The sequence below is a fragment of the Haliotis cracherodii genome, unplaced genomic scaffold, assembly GCF_022045235.1.
Source record: "Haliotis cracherodii isolate W230 unplaced genomic scaffold, xgHalCrac1.p SCAF_8, whole genome shotgun sequence".
NCBI lineage: Eukaryota > Metazoa > Mollusca > Gastropoda > Lepetellida > Haliotidae > Haliotis > Haliotis cracherodii.
The window spans coordinates 2,493,467-2,513,511 of NW_027266341.1; the positions used below are offsets into that span (position 1 = coordinate 2,493,467).

A 20,045-nucleotide genomic window follows, 5' to 3' on the forward strand; every position below is an offset into this window, starting at 1 on the left:
CATTTAGTAAGTCATAAACATAAACAACAGTAATTGATCATACTTGCACATCTCGTTCAGGATGGCAGACAGTTGATGTACAGTACATTGACAATTAACAATTGGGATTAGAATCTTATAATCACGACAATTAAGTGTTTCAAGGCATATAGATGTCATGGCTACAGGGTTATTAGCCAGCAATTTCCGCAGCAGTGAAGCATAATAAGCTCCTGTAATTGTGGTACTCTTTGCCAAGAAATCCATCATCACTACTCTGTGAAGGTCCCAAAACACCGTGAGCATGACCTTGCCTGCAGAGGGTTGGACATGTGGCTTCTTTGGGGTGGTGACTACACGTGCTTCCATTGCATCGACTGAACTTTAGTCTCAGGATCGTAGTGATGGACCCATTTTTCATCCTGTGTGATAAGTCTGTCAAAAAAATTTGCCTGTTTTTTTGGTACATGTCTAAAAGATCCTTTGAGCAATTGACTCGTTCCTGCTTTTGTAAAGGTATGAGCAGCCTGGGAATCCATCGTGCAGACACCTTATGCATGTTCAAATTGTCATGGATGATTTTTTAACAGACCCTACACTGATCTTGACATCTTGTGCTAACTGGCGAACAGTTATACGTCGGTCTGCCAAAATGGCGGTCTCCACTTGATGGATAGTGTCCTCATCAATGGCTGAATGGGGGCGATCAGGAATGGCAGCTGTTTCCACAGGTGTCCGGCCACACTTGAACTGGCGATGCCAGTGTTTAACACCGTCATATGATGGGGCATCTTCCCCATAAGTTGCTTTCATTTCATCGAAAGTTTCTTTTGGTGTGCAACCTTTCAAATATAAAAACCTAATCACTGCTCGGTATTCTACTGGCTCCATTGTCACACCCTACTCGATCATAACACCTATAAAAGTGATATGATTAATAGTTCGGTGCTGCAAATTCAGACATAACCCATAGATACATGTATCATTACACGTGTGAAATTTCAACCGAATATGATAACCCTAAGTGGTTTAGGGGAAATCTTTAATTAACACCCCTCTTATTGTAGTGGGTGAGGGTGACCCAGTTATCGGCCAACCCCGCCTTCATTTGGCGATGGCCCAAAAGTGTGGTGATATGTCAGATACACCATATGGGGTATTTGAGATATCAGGGACTGTTTTCAAATAATTATGGAAATTATGCCTATTGTTTAATGAGTGATTGTATACACATGTCGGCTAAAGAGACGACGTTTACATCAGTAATAATATATCTCTTTTATTACTAGCTTCTACAATTCAGTGAATTCAGGTAAAGAAAATACATTCACCAATTACACCATTTCTTTCATCGCCTGTTTAACTCTCTGTGGCAATTCGGCCTCAAATCTCAGAAGAGAATAATCAATAACCGAGTCTGGAGGGAAGCAGACGCTCTCTTTATGAATGCATAGACGCACGTGATGAATAACGCCATCACTTGGGGACACACGGGGTCTGAAAAAACAAATTGAAACATCAATGGCAGAGATAAAAGATTAGGTGACATCTCTTTTGTAAAAAAATATATTCTTGAAAACAAGGTCACTATCAATCAATAAGCAGTCGGTGTGGCGTCTCTCTGCTAAAACAAGCCAGTAGCAATTCTGTCGTTGAACATATGACATGCCAACATTCTCATATCAGATACACCTTAAAACGATAATTATCACCAAGAAAATTTTCAAATAATAATAATAATAATAATAATAATAATAATAATAATACGACCCGGAATATGTAGAGGGCGTCATGGAAAATGATGAATACAAAATCCTTTGGAATAGGCCCGTAAACAGCTTCAGACGTATCCAAGCCAACAAACCTGATCTTGTCCTTTTTGAAAAATCCAATGAAAAAATTTATATCATTGAATTTTCTGTCCCTTTTGACAATAATGTGATTGACAAGATTGAGGAAAAACGTGGCAAATATGCAGCCCTCGCTTTCGAAATGTCACCCTTGCATCACAAGTATCAAGTTGTCCGACCTACCATTGTTCTCTGTGCCTTAGGTTTGGTACCTTCCAATCTGTTGACTGATATTGGGAGAGTACCCGGGTTTGCTACAAGGAAAACAGCCCTTCTGACAATCTGACAAGAAGGCTGCAGTGTTGGGAGTCTTCACATTCTCTGAAAAGTTCTGGGTGGGTTTGACTAGGCAATGCTTCCTGGGAGAATTCCCATTCGCTGTCTGGGCTGAGTGTAGAGGAGGCAAGGGCCCTGAGCTGATGATGAGCCTAACCAGCCTGACTGTGACAGGATCACCCAAACCCTCTTTGCTGCATTTTCTATTTTAATCTGTAAGTAATAATAATAATAACACAAGACAACAAAGGAGAAAATTCTCAATCAAATTCTTGATTCTCTGAAGGCAAAGTTAAAGGTTTGGACAGAAAGAAAAAGAAAGTGGGATAAGAAATATAATTTCATAAAACAAAATAAATTGTTTTAATCAGATGAAAAAACAATTATACAGGCAATTAAATGCAACCAATGAGGGTGATGAGAAAAGACCCACCATTGATTCCAGTGAAAGGTTTTGGAAACAGTTGTGGTCCATACCCGACAACTGTAACTTCAAGGAACCACGGGTTGAGGATTACAATAATAGTGTACATGAAGAAATAAGGTCACCATTGGTGTGTTTCATTACACCTGATTGCCTGAAAAAAATGTCATTAAAAAGTCCAAATCTGATACGGCGCCAGGAGCCAGAAAGGGATGTTAGGTTTGTAAGGATCAACTGCTGGTTCTGAAAAATGATCCTTGAATGAATGATGTTTATTCTCGTAAATCACGGCATTGATACAGAGATGTAATTGGATACGGGAATTAGAGACAATAGGAGAAAACATGTCAGTGAAACATTTCCATACATGATCTTATATTACTCGCCAGTTTTAATAGAATTGGCTTATAAGTAATGGACATCAAATCAGAGAATTTTATGGCAGAAGGATACATACAGTAGTATTGAGGCAAAAACTTGTTTCTAATTTCTGAGAGTTTTTGACATTCTAATAAAAAGTGCATTTCATCACATATCAAATTTTTACACGATGTACATTTTCTTTCCTCTCTTACAATATTATACCATCTTCCTGTTTCAATGGGTAATCTATGATTTGCTGTTCTAAAACGAGAAAGAGAGATGCGTAAGGTGATTGGTAGTTCTTGTAAATAAGGTTCTAGGGATGGTAACTCTTTAAACATGTTATAATAGTAACCTTTAGATGAATTTTCCTTTGATTCTCGCCATCTTTGCAGAAAATTATCAATGAGAACATGTTTCACATTTCCTTTCAACCAAGCGGCAGTAATCAAGGTGAAGAGGCTAAACTTAACACCAAAACCTCTCAATGTGTTGGATAGACTACAGAAAAGCTTATGATTCTGTACCTCACGAATGGATTTTGAAGTCACTGGAATGCATTGACCTCCCCGAGCGACTTCTTGTTTTAGTCAAGTCTTTAATGAATTGCTGGTCAACTGAACTTGAGATGTCTTCGTACGGGCAGGTGGTAACTTCGGAACCCATTTCTATCAAAAGAGGAATTTTTCAGGGTGATTCTTTCAGTCCTTTGCTTTTCTGTTTGTCATTAAAACCTTTAAGCTTTTTGCTTAGCAAAGAGGACGGTTATCATCTTGGACCTCCTCAGCACAGATCACCAACACCACTTACTCACCTCCTTTACATGGATGACCTTGAACTTTGCCAATGGAGCATCCACACTACAAAAAACAGATTCTCCCTGTCGAGTCCTTTTTCTAATGATATTTGCATGTCCTTTGGACCTCTGGACTCGACAAATGCAACATTCGTAATCTGAAACGTGGCAAGGTAGAAGAGGGAGGATCAGATTAGGGATGCAGATTAGGGCCAAACTCCAGAATACCCTTATAAGGGAAAACGTAGGGCAGAGTACCAATGTAGACTTAAGAAAATCTGGAGTTCAGAGCTGAACACTCGCAAATAAAGTCAAAGCCAAAAATACTTATGCTGTGCCCGTCCTTTCGTATTATTTTGGTGTTGTTGATTGGAAGAAAAAAGAAATTCAGGGTATTGACGTCCTCACACGAAGAATTTTGGCAGACAATAGATCCCACCACCCTCGCTCTTCCCTCAGTCGCTTACATTTACCAATTATGATGGGAGGGCGTGGTTTGATTAATGTAGAGGCTCTTCATGATAGAATTGTTTTGTGCCCTTTTGCACACATTTACTTGTCAGATGATCCTCTTATGAAGCATGTCAAGCAAGTCATGATGAAAACAAGGCATTCCACAGTTTTCGTAAACGAGTCAAGGATGTGGGACATTATCTCAATGTCAGTGTTGATTTTGTTGATGGTGCTGAAGGGCTGGACGGTACAGAAATGAGTGTCAACCAAGTGAAGTGCCATATCAAATCTGCCCAGACTCAGTTTTTCAAGGAGAGGCTGTCTGAACGACCACTACATCGAATTCATGTGCAGTGTGTTGAGAAAATCAGTAACCCTGCAGAGTCCTTCGCTTGGATGAGGTCGGCTTGCCTGAAAAGTGAAACAGAAGGCTTTCTGTTTGCTGCCCAGGACCAGTCACTTCCCACTCGAAACCGTCAATGTATGACTTTGCACCAAAATGTAAACATGAAATGTAGATTATGTAATGAATTTCATGAGACTGTCCAACGCATTGTCTATGGATGCCTAGCTTTGGCACAAACACAGTATCTTAAGCGACACGATGAAATGGCTGGATCCTTTTATAACTTTTTTTGACACAGAAGTCCATTCATGGTACAACACAGAATAAGTAGAGGGCGTCATAGAAATGATAAATACAAAATCCTTTGGAATAGGCCCGTATACAGCCTCAGTCGTATCCAGGCCAACAAATATAATCTTGTCCATTTAGATAAATCCAATGAAATCATGTATGTCATTGAATTTTCTGTCCCTCCTGACAATAATGTCATTGACAAGATTGAGGAAAAACATGGCAAATGTGCGGACCTCGCTTTCGAAATGTCACGCTTGCATCCCCAGTATCAAGTTGTCCGACCCATTGTTCTCGATGCCTTAGGTTTGGTACCTCCCAATCTGTTGACTGACAATGGGAGTGTACCTGAGTTTGCTACAAGGAATACAGCCCTTCTGACAATCTGGGTAATCCAGAAGGTTGCAGTGTTGGGGAGTCTTCACATACCTGCCTGACAATGCTTTGACAACCCACACCCTGTTTGCTGCATTTTTTTATATCTTAATCTATGGGAATAGGCCAGTATACAGGGGCCAAGTTTGTCAAGTATCAAGTTCAAGTATCAAGTATCTTTCCTCTGATGTGTGATAAATGGGAAAATGAACTTAATCAAAGCATTTTATGGAATAATGTTTTCTCTGATTGTAGAATGTGTACAAATTATATTAAACTAATAGATGTCCAGTACGGATTCATATATAGATCTCTATATACCAAAAAGGAATTATTGAAAATTAAGTTAATGGATGATGATATATGCTCATTTTGTGTATCTGAGTCTGAAAACTTGTACCATGTGTTTGTAGAATGCGTTATTGTAAAGGAATTTTAGTTAGTAATTGAAATGTGCCTTTACACGAAATTTGCATATGATATTCATATTACTCTTCTGGATAAGTTTTTTTGCTACAACAAAAACAACTACCTTTTCAACTATAAGCATTAAGAAAACTCCATTGTGCTTTCCTTTTTCATAAAAATATTGAAAGATGTATGTAAAATAGAAAAAAATGTATCGCAATGAAAAATAGTAGTATTAATAGATTCGACAGAAAATGGAAGGCATTATCAGCCTACTTAATATAATCAATCAACATATACATGTTACCAATGTTACATTTATGTCTACTGAATTGAAATAAAATACCAATACCTTGAATCTATCAACAACATCGCCTGTACACTGAATATATCAACAACATCCCCTGTATACTGAATCTATCAACTACATCGCCAATACCTTGAATCTATCAACAACATCGCCTGTATACTGAACCTATCAATAACATCGCCTGTATACTGTATCTATCAACAACATCGCCTGTATACTTAATCTATCAACTACACCCCCAATACCTTGAATCTATCAAAAACATCGCCTGTATACTGAAACTATCAATAACATCGCCTGTATACTGAATCTATCAACAACATCGCCTGAATACTGAATCTATCAACTACATCGCCAATACCTTGAATCTATCAACAACATCGCCTGTATACTGAATCTATCAACTACACCGCCAATACCTTGAATCTATCAACAACATCGCCTGTATACTGTATCTATCAACAACATCGCCTGTATACTTAATCTATCAACTACACCGCCAATACCTTGAATCTATCAACAACATCGCCTGGATACTGAATCTCTCAACTACACCGCCAATACCTTGAATCTATCAACAACATCGCCTGTATACTGTATCTATCAACAACATCGCCTCTATACTTAATCTATCAACTACACCGCCAATACCTTGAATCTATCAACAACATCGCCTGTATACTTAATCTATCAACTACACCGCCAATACCTTAAATCTATCAACAACATCGCCTGTATACTTAATCTATCAACTACACCGCCAATACCTTGAATCTATCAACAACATCACCTGTATACTGAATCTATCAATAACATGGCCTGTATACTGAATCTATCAACAACATCGCCTGTATACTGAATCTATCAACAACATCGCCTGTATACTGTATCTATCAACAACATCGCCTGTATACTGAATCTATCAACTATACCGCCAATACCTTAAATCTATCAACAACATGGCCTGTATACTTAATCCATCAACTACATCGCCAATACCTTGAATCCATCAACAACATCGCCTGTATACTGAGAGAGAGAGAGAGAGAGTAAAAAAGAAGTTGTTTGACTTCCCATTGTTCTTGGTGCCCTAGGTTTGATGAGTACCATGCGCCAAACCAAAAAACAAACATCTAAATTGTGCGCCATGCATTGACACGCACGTGCAAATTGTGACTAAAACATTTATATTTCAAATATTATTTTATTAGCAAACACGAGTCCCCTTGATAATACATATATCATGTCACGACCGAACAATGACAATGCATGTTTCATGTGAACGACCTGTCATGGCCGAATAGTGCTCGTCCATGTATCGGTATTACAATCCACTGACTTTTTTAACATCGAACACTTTCTTTCAGACTCTGACTACTTACACTGTGTAAGGGGCTTTGGCGTTGACCAAATGAGTCGATGGAATCACCACTCTGTCGGGAATATAAAAGTACTTGTAAGCCTTCCATTGAGGTGGTGTTGACCTGGAGTATTCTAAGTGTTCCATGCCAGAAGAATGGTTCCTTGTTTTGCCGTGGCTGGTGTAGTGGAACATCATGTAGAAGTGGAACCCTGCTGCTTGTGGGTGCTTGGCAGTTAGTTCCTGAGATTTGAATATCAGCAATGTTAAGTTATGTACGCTGTTTTATCTTAATGGTGTAGGGGCGGTCGGGTAGCCTAGTAGTTAAAGCCTTCGCACCGAAGACCCGGGTTGATTCCCGACGTGGGTACAATGTGTGAAGCCCATTTCTGGTGTCCCCCGCCGTGATATTTCTGGAATATTGCTAAAAGCGGCGTAAAAGCATACTCACGTTGGGGGCACGGGTGGCCCAGTCGTCTAAATCGCCGCGTCCCTTTGGAACGCCAGAGACCTATGATTGTGGGTTCGAATCCCGGTTCGCCCCGATTATGTTTCTAGGTTTGTCAGCACCATACCCGTGCTCGGGTTTTCACAGAAGTGGACCTGCGTCACTTCGGGTGTTCCTCACACATTAAGCTGACATGCCGCGACAAAACTGGTATACTGTTAAAAGCGGCGTTAAACCCAACTCACTCTCTCATACTCACCCACTCACTATTGGAGTAAATATCACTTTGGAAATGGTACTTATCGTTGTTCCCCATCTATTAAACTCAGACAGAGTACATTACCTCATGGTGTTATTTATTATGTAGCATCACTGTAAATGAATAGACAGTTAAATATTCAGATGTTTTGTTATGTTTGTTTGTTTGTTGTTTAACGCAGCACTCAGCAATATTCCAGCTATATGACTGCTGTTTTGTTATGACAGAAAATACCTTGATGAAAGGTTTCAAAGTGACATTTTTCCTTGGAAGAATGATCTCATCAGCATCAATACCCATCACCCAGCTGTATCCCGATAGTCTCTCTCTGCAGTCTAACAGGACAAAACTCTCATCTTGAGAAAACTGCCCATCATGGTCATGGCGGTGTTTACACAGATCCCGAAAGGCGACACCTTCAAATAGAAGAAGAATCAGCTGTATACTGGTAATGCTTATAACCAGCTTGATATAATCACACATAACACTTACTCGATACAATCACACATTCCCCTTCCTCGATACAATCAAACCTTACCCTTCCTCGATGCAATCACATCTGACCCTTCATCAATACAATCACACAATACCCTTCCTCGAAACAATCACACATTACCCTTCCTCGATACAATCATACATTATCCTTATTCGATACAATCACACATTATCCTTCCTCGATGCAATTACACATTACCCATCCTCGATACAATCACACATTACCCTTACTTGATACAATCACACATCATTCTTCTTCGATACAATCACATATTACCCTTCCTAGATACAATCACATAATACGCCTCCTCGATACAATCACACATTACCCTTCCACACTACAATCACACATTACCCTTCCTCGAATCAATCAATCATTACCCTTCTCAAAACAATCACAAATTACTCTTCCTCAATAAAATCCCACATTATCCTTCCTCGATAACATCACCCATTATCACTATTAGTCCAATCACACATTACCCTTCCTCGATACAATCACACATTACCCCTCCTCGATACAATAACACAAACCCTTCCTTGATCCAATCACACATTACCCTTCCTCGATACAATCACACAAAACCCCTCCTAAATACAATGACACATTACCCATCCTGGAAACAATCACACATTACTCTTCCTCGATACAATAAGAAAAATCCCTTCCATGATACAATCACATATTAACCTTCCTCGATACAATCAAACATTAACCCTCCTTGAAACAATCCCACATTATCCTCCCTCGATAAAATCCCACATTACCCTTCCTCGACACAGTCACACTTTATCCTTCCTCGATGCAATCACACGTTACCCTTCCACGATGCAATCACACATTACCCCTTCTAGTACAATCACAAATTACCCTTCCTCGGTGCAATCTCACTTTACCCTTCCTTGATACAATCACACAACAACCTTTCTCGATAGAATGACACATTTTTCCTTCTTCGATGGAATAACACAGTACGCCTCCTCGATACAATCAAACATAATCATTCTTTGATACAATCACACATTACCCTTCTTCGATACAATCACACAATACCCTCCTTGATAAAACCACACATTACCCTTAAACGATACAATCACATATTAACCGTCTTCGTTACAATCACACAGTATCCTTCCTCGAAACCATCACACATTATCCTTCCTCGATAACATCACCCATTACCACTATTAGTCCAATCACACATTACCCTTCCTCTGTACAATTACACATTCCCTTTCCTAGATGCAATCACACATTACACTTCCTCGATACAATTACACATTCCCTTTTCTAGATGCAATCACACAATACCCTTCCTCGATAAAATAACACATAACCCTTTCTCGAAACAATCAGGCATTACCCTTTCTCATCACAGTCACACCTAATCCTTTCTCCATCAAATCACACATAATCCTTCCTCGATAACATCACCCATTACCATTATTAGTCCAATCACACATTACCCTTCCTCGATACAATCACACATTACCCTTCCTCGATACAATCACACATTACCCTTCCTCGATACAATCACACATTACCCTTCCTCGATACAATCACACATTATCCTTTTTCGATACAATCACACATTACTCTTCCTCGATACAATCACATAATACGCCTCCTCGATACAATCAAACATCACCCCTCCTCAAAACAATCACAAATTACTCTTCCTCAATCAATCCCACATTATCTTTCCTCGATAACATCACACTTTACCACTATTAGTCCAATCACACATTACCCTTCCTCGATACAATCACACATTACCCTTCCTCGATACAATCATACATTAACCCTCCTCGAAACAATCACACATTACCCTTCGTCCTCAAAGTCACACCTAATCCTTCCTCCATCAAATCACACATTATCTTCAACGATGCAATCACACATTATCCTTCCTCGATACCATCACATATTACCCCTCCTAGTCAAATCACAAATTACCCTTCCTCGGTAAAATTGCACATTCCCTTTCCTCGGTGCAATCACACAATACCCTTCCTTGATAAAATCACACATTACCCTTTCTCGATACAGTCAGACATCACCCTTCCTCGACACAGTCACACCTTATCCTTCCTCAATAAAATAACACATTACCCTTCCTAGATACAATCACACAAAACCCTTCCTCCATACAATCACACAAACCCCTCCTCGATAAAATCCGCATTACCCTTCCTCGATACAATGACACATTACTCTTCCTCGATACAATTGCACAAAACCCTTCCATGATACAATCACACATTACCCTTCCTCGATGTAATCTCACATTACCCTTTCCTAGATACAATCACAAATTATCCTTCCTCGATACAATCACACATTACCCTTCCTCGATGTAATCACACATTACCCTTTCCTAGATACAATCACACATTATCCTTCCTCAATACAATTACACATTACCCTTCCTTGATACAATCACACAAAACCCCTCCTCGATACAATCAGACAAAACCCCTCCTCGATACAATCACATATTACCCCTCCTCGATACAATCAGACAAAACCCCTCCTCGATACAATCACATATTACCCCTCCTCGATACAATCAGACAAAACCCCTCCTCGATACAATCTGCATAACCCTTTCTCGATACAATCACACATTACTGTTTCTCGATACAATTGGACAAAACCCTTCCATGATACAATCACATATTACCCTTCCTCGATACAATTACACATTCCCTTTCCTAGATGCAATCACACATTACACTTCCTCGATACAATTACACATTCCCTTTCCTAGATGCAATCACACAATACCCTTCCTCGATAAAATCACACATAACCCTTTCTCGAAACATTCAGGCATTACCCTTCCTCGTCACAGTCACACCTAATCCTTTCTCCATCAAATCACACATTATCCCTCCTAGTCCAATCACACATTACCAATTCCCGATAAAATTACACATTCCCTTTCCTCGATACAATCACACAATACACTTCCACGATGCAATCTCACTTTAAGCTTGCTTGATACAATCACACATTACCCTTCTTCGATACAATCACACAATACCCTCCTCGATAAAACCACACATTACCCTTAAACGATACAATAACACATTAACCTTCCTCGATACAATCACACAGTATCCTTCCTCGAAACCATCACAAATTACCCCTTCAAGTCCAATCACACATTACCTTCCTCTATACAATTACACATTCCCTTTCCTAGATGCAATCACACATTACACTTCCTCGATACAATTACACATTCCCTTTCCTAGATGCAATCACACAATACCCTTCCTCGATAAAATCACATATTACCCCTCCTAGTCCAATCAAACATTACCCTTCCCGGATAAAATTACACATTCCCATTTCTCGATACAGTCAGACATCACCCTTCCTCGACACAGTCACACCTTATCCTTCCTCGATAAAATCACAAATTACCCTTCCTCGATACAATCACACAAAACCCCTCCTCCATAAAATCACACAAAAACCCTCCTCGATAGAATCCGCATTACCCTTCCTCGATACAATGACACAGTACTCTCCCTCGATACAATTGCACAAAACCCTTCCATGATACAATCACACAATACACTTCCTCGCTCTAATCACATATTACCCTTTCCTCGATACAATCACACATTATCCTTACATGATACAATCACACATTACCCTTCCTCGATGTAATCACACATTATCCTTTCCTAGATACAATCACACATTATCCTTCCTCGATACAATCACAGCTTATCCTTCCTCGATACCATAACAAATTACCCCTCCTAGTCCAATCACACATTACCCTTCCCCGATAAAATTACACATTCCTTTTCCTTGATGCATTCACACAATACCCTTCCTCGATACAATAACACACTACCCTTTCTCGATACAATCACAGAATACCCTTCCTCAGTACAATCACACATGATCCTTCATTGATATAATCACACAAAAAATCCTCCTAGCTAGAATCCGCATTATCCTTCCCTGATACAATCACACATTACTCTTCCTCGATACAAGAGCACAAAACCCTTCCATGATACAATCACACATTACACTTCCTCGATACAATCAGACATTACTCTTCCTCGATACAATAGGAAAAAGCCCTTCCATGATACAATCAAACATTACCCCATGATGCAATCAAACATTACCCCTCCTCGATGTAAACACACATTACCCTTTCCTCGTTTCAATCACACATTATCCTTCCTCAATACAATCACACAACACCCCTCCTCGATACAATGACACATTAGCCTCCCTCGACACAATCACACATTACTCTTCCTCGATACAAACACACATTATCCTTCCTCGATACAATCACACATTACCCTTCCTCGATATCATCATACATTACCCCTCCATGTCCAATCACAGATTACCTTTCCTCGACAAAATCCCACATTACCCTTCTCGATACAATCACACATTATCCTTCTTCAATACAATCACACATTACCCTTCCTCGATACAATCACACAATACCCTCTTCGATAAAAGGGGGCACGGGTGGCCCAGTCGTCTCAGGTGCCGCGATTCGCTGTGCAGAGTTGCGTCCCTTGGGCACCCCAGAAACCTATGATTGTGGGTTCGAATCCCGGTTCGTCCCGATTATGTTTCTAGGTTTGTCAGCACCATACCCGTGCTCAGGTTTTCACCGAAGTGGTAAACGTCTGAGACCTGCACCACTTCGGGCTTTCCTCCCAAATGAAGCCGACACGTCGCGATAAAACTGGAATACTGTTAAAAGCGGCGTAAAACCCAACTCACTCACTCACTCACTCACTCTTCTATAAAAGCACCTTTCATCAATACAAACACTCATTATCCTTCCTCGATGCAATCACACAATACCCCTCCTCGATACAATCACACATTACCCTTTCTCGAAACAATCAGACAATACTCTTCCTCGAAACAATAGCACAATACCCTTCCTCAACACAATCACACATGACACCACCTAGATACAATCACACATTACCCTTTCTCGATACCATCACATATTATCCTTCCTCGATACAATGACAAATTACCTTCCTCGATACAATCAAACCTTACCCTTCCTCGATGCAATCACATCTGACCCTTCCTCAATACAATCACTCATTATCCTTCCTCGATGCAAATACACATTACCCCTCCTCCATACAATCACATAATACCCTTCCTTGAAACAATCCCAAAATACCAATCCTCGATAAAATCACACATGATCCTTCCTTGATATAATAACATATTACCCTTCCTAGATAAAGCCACTCACTACCCTTCCTAGATACAATCACACATTTCACTTCCTCGATACGATCACACATTATCGTTCTGCGATACAATCACACCTAGCCCTTTCTTGATACAATCACACATTATCCTTCTTCGATACAATCACACATAATCCTTCCTCGATACGATCACACATTACCTTTCCTTGATACAATCACAAATTATCCTTCTTCGATACAATCACACATTACCCCTCCTCGATACAATCACACAATACCCTTCCTCGGTACAATCACACATGGTCCTTCCTTGATACAATCACAGATTACCCTTCCTCAAAACAATCACACATTCCACTTCCTCGATGCAATCAAACCCTAAGCTTCCTCGATACAATCACACGATACCCTTCCTCAATAAAATCACACATTATCCTTCTTTGCTACAATCACACTCAATCCTCCCTCGATGCAATCAAACATTAACCTTACTCGATAAAATCCCACTTTATCTTTCATAGATACAATCACACAATACCATTTCTCGATACTTACATTATCCTTTCTCGATACCATCAGACATTACCACTACTAATCCAATCACACATTACCCTTCCTCGATACAATTGCACATTCCCTTTCCTCGGTACAATCACACAATATCCCTCCTCGACACAATCACACATTACCTTTCCTCAATACAATAACGCATTACCCTTTCTCAATAGCACAAAACCCTTCCATGATACAATCACACATTACCCTTCCTCGAAACTATCACACATTATCCTTCCTCGCTAAATCACACATTACCCTCAAAGTCAAATCACACATTACCCTTCCTCCATACAATCAAACATTACTCCTCCTCGATACAATCACACATTATCCTTCCTCGATACACTTACACATTATCCTTCCTCGATACAATTACACATTATCCTTCCTCGATACAATCACACATTACCCTTCCTCAATACAATGACACATTACTCCTTCTTGATACAATTACACATTTCCCTTCCTCGATACAATCACACATTACCCTTCCTCGATACAATTTGCACATTACTCTTTCTCGATACTATAGCACAAAAGCCTTCCATGATACAATCACACATGTTCCTTCCTCGATACAATCACACATTACCCTTCCTCGATACAATTACACATTATTCTTTCTCGATACAATGCCACAAAACCCTTCCATGATACAATCACACATGACCCTTCCTCGATACAATTACACATTACTCTTTCTCGATACAATAGCACAAAACCCTTCCATGATACAGTCACACATGACCCTTCCTCGATACAATTACACATTCCCCTTCCTTGATACAATCACACATTACCCTTCCTTAACACAATCACACATTACCCTTCGAATTCTTAGAGGTGGGCATTTATTGCATTGTTTCACATCTAAAACTTGTATTTAATCAGATTCTGGATTATTTAGTTTCCCCTAAATCATGGAATATTGGCATGATTTTACGTTTGTTAAAATCAGGTTACAAAAATGATCCGAATAATTACAGTGAAGTATCCCCACTAAGGTGACTGGAAAGTTGTTTACTGCTATTATTGGAAGAGGACTAAGAAAATGGATTGAATTAAATTACCTATTATCAGAATCACAAGCTGATTTCCGAGGGCATCAGTCTAGAATAGACAACCTATTCTCTTCACAAGCAATATACAGTAAGTATCTTTTCAGACCAAAAGGACGTTTCCTTTGTGCGTTTATAGATTTTAAAAAGGCATTTGACCTTTGACCAAGAAAAAAAACTTATTGTTACAGAAAGGATGTCATGGAAAAATACACAGTAGTCTCAAAAACATGTACGGCTCCGTTAAATCTTGCTTGAAAATTAATAGTGAGATAACCCCATCATTTCAAACATCGTCTTAAGTTCGTCAAGGATGCATCTTAAGTCCGCTTTTGTTTATCTTCTTCATAAATGAATTAGTGACAGAAATGTAACATCTTGTAACTATTACATATTTATTTCACAAAGTATTAAAGATTTAATGCTCCTTCTATTTGCGGACGATGTTGCGACATTTTCATATACTGTGATTGGCCTACAGCGACAACTTGATTGTGCTACATCATTTTGTAAAAAGTGGGGACTTGAAGTAAATTTTTGAAAGAAAATGCAATTGCAAAAGAAATGAAAAATCGTCCCTCTCAAATGTCATTATTCCAATAAATAATATATTTCAACAATACAACTGTTTTCTTGTGCGTGCAAACCTTTTGTCCAAGCAGCCTTCTTCAAGCGAGTTGGAAAGTTTGCTGCTGACAAAGCTATCCTTGGTGAGACAGGGCGGCATTGTCTGTATATATCTACTCAGATGAGAATTGTTAAATATTGGATTAGATTATAAAGAATGAATATAGACATGCCCATCAATGTTATAATATGCTACGAAAATTGAATGAAATTGGAAAAAACAAATTGGACATCAGAAATACGCTATCTTCTATTCTTTTGCGGATTTTCTCATGTATGGATTGCACAAGACGTCAGTGATGATAAACAATACATCAAGACAATGTAAAAATGTAGATAAGTCCCACTCTATTTACACATTGTAATTTAGCTTTTGTTACTGATGAGTATCATATTATGTTATATGCCCCAAGTGCTCAGGTATTAGAAATACCTCACTATAGCTCTACCAGCACTCAGTCAATGGTAAAGTTGCCGAATACTAGAAATGTACAACTCCTTAAATCTTTTGCTTAAAACATGTTTTTCAATTACAAACTCTGACGTGACCACTTATCTTGACACGTAAAACTGTACTTAGGCCATGTGGACGTACTACTGAATAACCTACTACTATATGTTATTTTACGTTATTTTGACTTATGTTATTTCATGGTGCGATGACACCACATACGTTGTGCACAGTGACACAACCTTAGCACTGGGAGTAACAAAAAAACGTTACAAGAAAAATGTTTAATAATATTACCGTCTATTCTTCCTGGTAATTCGAAGGGCTGAACTTCCAGTATTCCTTCTTTGGAGTAATACCGAAATATCTTTCGTATACTCTCTGGATTGTCCAAATCAAATATCAGAATCTTGTCAACTCCCAGTAGCTTTTGGATTTCTATCCATTCCACTAATCGCTGAGGCCTCAGGTCTTTTCCAAATAAGGTCTTCCCACACAGAGCTAAACCTCCTGGTCGTCGAACTGGTCTCTTCACTGGAATATAATCCTGTACATCATGGCTGCACGAGGACGACGTCAGGGACATCTGTACCACATCTGTCCCAAGCGGTAATGAACAAGTGTATTGCGTAGCGTGGTAATGACCCGCACGTGACATCTTGTAATGTTCGGATGCATTGGTTATCAACAACGTGTGGTTGCTCAGTATGATGCAACACTTCAAGGTCACATGGGCGCCATCAAAGGTGTTTATGTTGATGTTCAAACGACCATTTATTGGTCGGTCATTTACTGCAAAAGCAGTTAAGAAAAAGGTTGACATTCTTCCAATCTGTCTGAAGTAATGAAGTGGTTTTCCGCTGTTTTCAGATTGAGTAGCTGGTCAATGTATCTTGTTAAACGAGAATGGCTTTCCATCACTAGACATGTACACTTCCCCAATGTCCAGCTGAAACATTGAGTTGAGATAAGAAACACTTAATGCAACTTAACAATGTTCCTGTTATATGAATGTATGTCAGATCATAATCAGGTTAAATTGGGAGGAACGCCAAAAGGGATAATAGGTCTTTAGTTTTATCTGGGAGTTTTATCCTTTTTATGAAAGTTCGGGTATGGTCCTGGCAAACCATAAATCACACACAGGAGGAAGCTTGCATTTCGGGTCATGACAGATACTGTCGCGCAGGCCTGAACAGCGATTCGCGGAGCATTAGACGCCTTGGCGACCAGTGACTGCTTAAGAACAGGCATATGGTACAACTCAAAATATGTCAATTAATTCTTGTCACCTACGCGTCAAATTTGTCAACTGAGGAGCAAAACAAGTCAACCTTTCAGTTGATTTTATCATATGTTTGATTTTCAAATGAAGATATCTTAAGTTAGATATATTATATCTATAAAGTCAACTGCATTGGTGCTAAGTTAGCACTCATCGAATACTTCTACATGGTTCTATTTTATAAAATACTATTTGATTTAAAACATTAAAAATGAAGAGATACATTTGCATAATGTCCAACTGCTGGTGGGTATCTTTGAAAATAAATAAATTTGCGGCACACATTTACAATTCATCAAACATAGTAGGGGGAATGTAGTTGCAAATATTCATTTCTTACCCCAGTCGTCATTGAACCAATATATTTTTACACAAAATCACCCAGCCACAGATTACTTTTTACAAAATGTTCCCGGAATAAGTGGTGGTTAAATAGACATAATCAAATTTAACATTTCTTTCAAATTTCAATTACATAAAAAAACAACTCAGTATACTGTCTCTTGTCCCACAGTTTTACATGTATGTCATGAAACGTTTTAAATGCTTCACTTGTGCATTTAATGCTAAAACCCTCAAACCCTGAGTAAGAGTCGTATGATGTTTGAAATCGTAGACGAGCATTTCAGTCCAAAGGCTTGACCGGCTGGAATAGTGATCGACATGAAGGGAAGGTTTACTATCAATCATAAGACATCTGCACATACACACTGTGTGTTCTTTAAAGAGGAAGATCGTTATGTAGAAACAATGAGGTTATCGTAAAAACATAAATAAGTACTCAATATGAATGTTCGTGTAAATATTTACTCACATATTGATCACTTCTCCACCATACAAATCCAGGTATTGAAACAAGAAAAAATATTGCACACAATGCTGTAGATCTGTGGCGGTTCATCCTGCTATGCCCAATCAGTTAGGTATCACTTGAATATGCTATCTGAAAGAAAATTAAATTGACACTTTCCAAAAGACTCTAAATTACACAAAACGTCAACGCCAGAAAACAATCAGGCAAAAGATTATAGCAAAAAATGCAATGCTCAAGAATAAGTTTGTCTTCTGTTAAATATAGGGAGAAGTGGGATATATCTCATCAACTGTAATTTAGGAAAACATTCTTTTTGTCCCATGTATCTATTTTTTTCCATTGTGTATATTTTTAAGTGCTATTACCATGACATTCGATGTAGGTTTCATAGCTAGTCAATAAGTATCGCAATATCGAGAAGACGTGTATCTAGCATATATGCAACTCGTGATGTTATTTGCTTTTTAGCTACCTTATCACCATACTGTTAACTAGCTACCATACTGTCCAAAGATAAGTCAAGCTGAAAACAATACAAACAAATCTAATTAAGAAAGTTGGTCTTGCTAAATGTTCCAATTGTGTCAACCAACATTTCAATTCTGAAAGTCATGCCATTCTTTGCATGAAAGTAAGGATATTAGCGAAAATATTCCATCCATCTAGCATTTTTAAATGCAGTCGACCCTATATGACAAATTATAAGACTTATAAGAATCTTTCTAACCAAAGACGTGCCAACGTTAATGTATAGAGTCTGTTTCCAGCATCCCAAAGACGTCGACGTAGCCATGGTCACAAGAAAGGCCAAAGGCCAAATGATACCATTCATTTGGTGCCTCTCCTTGAGGATCATTGGGACTGCACAAAGTAAGACAATACTATACTCTGTGTCAAATTTTTGCTGATGGGTGGGTCTACAGTACAGAGAGTAAAGTTCGGTTTGAAACGTTTGGCCAAAACAGAAACAAATCTCCACTAAATCAAAGACTGCATGTCCTTGAATTTGAAATTTGCAAAAAGGGAATTGTTGCCTTAAATTTAAGTAACATTCTCAGTCAAAAATAAGTTTACCAAAATGTCCCACAATATTCCAAATTTCAGGAACCACCAACATTTCCATTTTCGTATATGAACACCATTTCATCCAGGTTGTTCAATTATAGGAAAGTGTTCCAGAAAGTGAACTTGGCAGCCAAAGATGTAAATTCCACTACTTGTGGCTGCCAAGACTCATCATACTTCTTTAAGCCTGTAGGTCATATAATCACGGGTGACTTCTCTCTTGTTGACAATAACAACCTTCGTCAGATATTTAAATATGGACCAGAGTATCGTGAGGAACCTGCTACCATTTGGGAGCACAACTTTAAACTCATTATGGATGCTGTCGAAGCATATGCCAAATAATTGGCCAAGAGAGTAGAGGAAACTGTTGAATGTCTTTCAGCGTCTTTTTTGCGTTATGTTGTCATTGGTAGAGAGCACAAAAGTATTGACAGGAAACGGAAAATCCACAAGTAATCTCGATTGTACAATTCCGACTGTTGATAATCACTATCAAATAGTGATGGTACCAGGTGT

The 20,045-nt window shown here is 38.9% G+C and overlaps 1 pseudogene; it reads right to left on the minus strand.

The window, feature by feature from the left end:
• Positions 1 to 1,197: 1,197 nt before the first annotated feature.
• On the minus strand, positions 1,198 to 18,548 carry LOC139450546 (uncharacterized; annotated as a pseudogene).
• Between the last annotated feature and the right edge of the window lie 1,497 nt (positions 18,549 to 20,045).